A 6,022-nucleotide genomic window follows, 5' to 3' on the forward strand; every position below is an offset into this window, starting at 1 on the left:
TGTTCAGACAATTTATGAGGAATTGAATAAAATTCGACAGCTTGACTGAGTAATTGATTTTTTCATTTTGCAATCCGATAGTGGTCGAAGCTCGACAGTCAGGAGTGAAATGCAAAACTGGCACGGAGCAATTTCAACAGGGTTCCTATATTGGCAAAACAGTAAGACTGCTTAACTCAATAACCTCAATCTATCAGGTCAATAATTCGGGCATAAAGCTACTCAGACAGACTTCTACCCAGTCACTGTAAATCAGATTTACATAGCACAGAAAGATTTTATGTCTCCCTTAGAAGTCCACATTTATGTATGACAATGTCCCGATAAGATTAAACATAAAACAAACAGTTACTATATTCCATATTAGAAATATTTCATGACTGCATTCACTTGATTATTAGTCATTGTTTTTTGTTCAAAGACCCAGACTTAGGATGAACATTGGTGTACTTTTATCTTGACATATACACAGCCCACAGGATAACAAGAAATGAACCCTTAAAGGAGTCATTGATCTGACTAATAAAAATGACTTAAGTTGTTGTTAACTGTTGTAGGTTGATTCAGTAATATTAAATAATGTTATTGTCTCGAATTGAAAGTTAATGCCAAAGTTAACACATGCATTCATTTTAAAATCCTTAACACATTAAAAAAAAAATGTAGTGCAAATAAATTACTGAAGCATGCGTAATTGCGTCAATAACGTCATTTTCTTCATGAGTATTTTAACTCAACACATGTCCTCAAAATTTCCATTTTGGTTCAACAGATGTTTATTCTTTCACTCTTTATCATAACCAGACAGTCTGATGTCCACTTTTCTGCATGGATAAATAGATGTCCTGTCCATGCATATCCATGCAAATTTTTCCAAGGACAAATTGAAGTGGTTAATAGATGGTGTCAACATCTGCTGCCCACACACACTCACATTTTAACATAACATGTCTATATCATTAATCAAGCCATTTAGGCACTGTGTGAGCTGTCACAATTGTTGTCTGGGAAGTCTTCAATTCTCACAGGTCATTAGAGGGAACGTGTGAGTGAGACAATGGAAGAATAGAGAGAGCTGGTGGGGTATTGTTCTCTGAGGGTTGTCCTCTTATAGGATGTGGAGATAAAGCTTTCAGACTAGGGAGGCAAAGAGAGGTCAATGTCTAAGCAGGAGATGTTTCTCACCCTTCTCTGAGAATGACATGAAGCTGCATTATTCAGTCAAACAACTTTACTGTGTCGAGGATTAAACTAATACAGGAATAAAAACTTGTATCTACTGGAGAGTATCAGAATTCTTCTCCATATTATGCCTTAATGAAGTATGAACTCGTACGATAAAAAATATTAAAATATGCTACAGTATGAAAACTTCTGCATGAAAAATCTTCAGAAGAAAATGAGTTCCTTATTTGTGCAAAAGCCAGGTGGTTGCTAGTGTGCATTCGTGTTATTGTTAACTAAAACTAATAAAAACATTTTTTGGTACAATAAAATAAAACCAAACAATATATATATATATATATATATATATATATATATATATATATATATATATATATATATTAGATGATAAAAATTGAAAAGGAAAATGTGGAAAACTAACTGAAATAAACATTAATAAATTAAAGCTAAGTAGAAATATAAAAAAATATAAAAATGACAAACGTACATAACAAAATGACTAAAACCTAAACCCACATTAAAATGAAAACTGAAAATACAAAACGAAAAGCTCAATACTATAATAGTATTTTAAATATAAAATGACATATATAAAAATATTAATGAATACTATAATAAATAATACTAAAACTAATAAACATTGACAAAAGAACATAAATTACTAAAACTTTGAGTCTGAAAATATAAAAATATTAATAAATACTGTAACAGTATATAAATAATAATCTGCTATATAAATATATCTTCTATTGTGTTGCTAATTAATTGCAAGGTCATTGCTACACAAGTCACATGATTTGAAGTATTATTCATGTTCGTAGCACAAACTGTGAAACCAATAACACGCCGAATATTATTACTTATGGTGAAGGGTTTGTTCAATTCTCTACGAGCCAGAAGAACGCACCACAAGTAGACTAAAAATTTCAAAGATGATTTCACTGAGCAAGCCTCATGGTGACTTGCAATTGAAAGACCAAAGGCCACATCATTCAGTGATTATGTAGTGATTTGCATGCGATGTTAATCAATAAAAAAATAAAAAATATATTTTGTATTAAAGCCATTTATAATGAAAGGTTACCAAAGGCAACATTTGGCAGTAAATCTGTGTATGGTGTAGGTCAATTTGTTAAATAACTGTAAAAATTGCCTTGAACTTATTTGACATATAATCTTGCCTTTAACAAGATGAAAGCGTCCCGACTCCATCTCAACCAAAGGTTGCCATTCTCAGACAAATTAGCCAATAAAGGCCACACTTACTGTGTGCTAATGACTTTAACTTCCTCATTGACTTTATATGTCACTTTGCCGCCCAGCTTCAAAGGATATTCATTGTAATCCATCGCAAAACCAACATCAATTAGCACATATGCTGTAGGTAAGTGGAGATAATGAAAGATTATGGAGAGCGGGAAACGGGCAGGAGGAAACACTGTGAGAAAGGAAACTTCAAAGCCCTAAGTCTTCTCTCTTGAAGGAAGAGATAATGGTGCGTTAAGATAGCAGGGATATCAGGGTGAAAGTAATTATGTCTTCTTGTGTGTGATTGGTACAGTTTGGGTTGTTTATCTACAAGCACACAATGAGGCCCTTGTGTGGGGCCATAAAAAACCTGCTTGTTAAAGGCGGCCCATTAAACCGCCATAAACCTTACACCATCTCTGGGAGCGTAAGGTGCATTTGTTACCTGTGTGGAAAAAACAAACAGGTGGCAGATTGAACTCTATTAAAACAATTTTTTGTTATGCTGGTTGAAAATCTCTTCACATCCTGATAGCAAACACTAAGTTAAAGGGTTAGTTCACTCAAAAATGAAAACTCTGTCAGTAATTACTCAGCCTCATGTTGTTCCAACCCCATAAGATCTTCAAAAACAAATTAATATATTTTGATGAAATCTGAGAGCTGTCTCACTCCTAGGCTCCAAATAGGCTGCTAGGTAATTGCATCTGCCTGCCCAGAAAACTTAGTAAAGACATCGTTAAAATAGTCCAAGTGACTACAGGGGCTCAATCTTAAATTTATCAAGCGACGAGAATACTTTTTGTGTGCAAAAACGAAACAAAATAATGACTTTATTTCAACTATTCATTTTCTTCTGTGTGGGCCTCTGACACGAGTTCACGAGAGCGCCACAACGCATGCGCGAGAACTGAGAAGATGACGCTCATGAACATTTGATGGGAATTGGTAAGGGACTTTTACGTTTTCTCGTTGGTTTCTCACGATTCGGACATGCAGGACATGCACACTTTAGAACCACTTTAAACACTACATTGAGACCCATCTGCGTCATCTTCTCAGTTCTCGCACATGCGTTGTGGCGCTCTCGTGAACTCACATCAGAGGCCCACACAGAAGAAAATTAATAGTTGAATAAAATCGTTATTTTAATTTTTTTGCACACAAAAAGTATTCTCGTCGCTTGATAAACTTAAGGTTGAGCCACTGTAGTCACTTGGACTATTTTAACGATGCCTTTACTAAGTTTTCTGGGCTGGCATGAAATTACCTAGAAGCCTATGGAGGAGTGATCCAGCTCTCAGATTTCATCAAAAAAATCTTAATTTGTGTTCCGAAGATGAAGGAAAGTCTTACGGGGTTGGAACAACATGAGGGTGAGTAATTACTGACAGAATTAATTTTTTTGGGAGAACTAACCCTTTAATTGGTCTAAATGTATTTACATGTGTATATATATCGACTGTGGATGGCGTAGGCTCATAAAAAGTTTGTCCAATGCGATGTCCTACCTGCCTGTCAACATATGTATTTCCATACCTCCGCACACCTGCTCACGCAGACATCACACGTCATCAGTGTTTCATGCTATGCAGAGTTAGACAGACGTCAGTCACAGAGCATCACAAACAAAACAGCAGCTGCCTTTCCCAGTTCCTCCTGTATCAAAACAACCAGCTTATGCTGCGTTCACACTATAACTACTGCAATTTGGAAGAGAAACCTGTGACGTTATAGTCGGAGCGGTTCGTGACTCGAATTATGCGTTTCAATGGCAACACTATCAACGCTGACATTAAACTGCAAGTCAGGTGGTACAAGTCTGAGCTCTATGTTCATTATTATTGTAATGTTATGTGCTTTGAGACATCTCGTCTCGTCTCGTGATGTGACGTCTCGTCACTCTCGTCTCATAACGCTTTGCAGACTCTGCTGTGTGTGTTCATGTGTTTTGGAGGAGGCGTGGCTTTGGTGCACTCTGAAGGGAGTTCAGACTTATGTTATCTTACATGAGGAATATACATTTTAACCATCTTTTGATATTAACACAAATTTCTGTAATTTTTCTGTATGGATGTTTTAAAGTGAGACAACTAATACCACAAAACATCACATAATTAATCCAGTCTGCTAATACTGATGTTTGTGCTTTTGTGTTCCCTCCAAATAATGATGTGACTTCCTGGAGGATGATGTCATTAAAGAACTAGATTTTGTTTTTACAAAAGTCTAATAGAATAGAAAGTGCATGGGGACACAGGAAAAAAACTTATAAACTGATGACCAATAAAAACAATATTAACATGTACATAAAAGAAGAAAAAAAACACTTGGAATATTTTTTAATAAATTTCCAGTTTATGCTTATGTTTATAGTGACTCTGCAGAGGGGCTGGGATTCAACATTTACATTTACATTTATTCATTTAGCTGACGCTTTTATCCAAAGCGACTTACAATTGCTATATTTCAGAGGTCGCACGCCTCTGGAGCAACTAGGGGTAATTGTCTTGCTCAGAGACACATTGGTGTCTCACAGTGGATTCGAACCCAAGTCTCTCACACCAAAGGCATGTGTCTTATCCACTGCGCCATCACCACCCCCAACAACAACGCGGCTCTCAAGGATCTTTTTAACTCTGCCCTTGATGAGCCCCTCAGCTGCTGGAGAATGAGAGGTCTAGATCACCTGGGGCCAGTTGTTCAAAGGTAAACTGATCAGATTTTGGTTATCGGATTGGATCAAATCTTGAAAATGGGTTGTTCAAAAGGGAAAGAATGAGTCTGAAATCAGATTAGATCATGGAATCCAATCCTAGTTTTAATCTGGATCAAACCTTCAGTTTGTGTTGTTCAAAACTTGTCAGTATGATTTGGATAACTTTGATCCAAAAAAAACAGGATTATCCTGATCCCAACAGGGGGTAGGATTTGAAGTTGGATTCCACGAAGAAAATGTAGTAAAACTTTAAAACTGGTCAAATAATACTTTTGTATCATTTAGTGTATATATACTTTTATTTATATTTTGCACTTGACTTGTGTAACCGTTGTAACAGTGATAAAGTAGATAAAGTAGACATAGGCTACCAATACCAATTTCAGTAAAGTAAAGTAAAAATAAAAATGATCTTGTCCCCATGAAATAATCCCCCAAACAGATTTCAATAACAAACAAAAATAATATAATTCCATTTTTCTGTCATTCATCACCGTATATTAATTTCAAAGAAACAATCATCAGAGATGAGCCTGTCAAAAATAATTTCTAACAATTGCATACTATACGTCCAGTCAGTCCCTCATTCAAAAAAATGTTTTAAGATGTTTTCAAAATATCCACAATGTATATTTGTTTTTTATTTGTTGTGGCTCAGATGAGGGGTCATAAAAGAAATTTACGAATGGAAGTGGATGTTTTTGTTATTTTTGTGTTTTGTCTCAAAATAAGAAGCATTTACAGTGACTCCATGTTGGCTCTTCTACCTGTTCTTTACATAGCTAAAGGATATGTTGTCCCATTTAGGGCACTGGTAATCCGGATTTGGTAATCTTGAAAACTGTGTATCTGGATCAGGGTGATCCAGTC

The sequence above is a fragment of the Siphateles boraxobius genome, unplaced genomic scaffold, assembly GCF_051911475.1.
Source record: "Siphateles boraxobius isolate OS27281-9 unplaced genomic scaffold, OSU_SipBor_1 53, whole genome shotgun sequence".
NCBI lineage: Eukaryota > Metazoa > Chordata > Actinopteri > Cypriniformes > Leuciscidae > Siphateles > Siphateles boraxobius.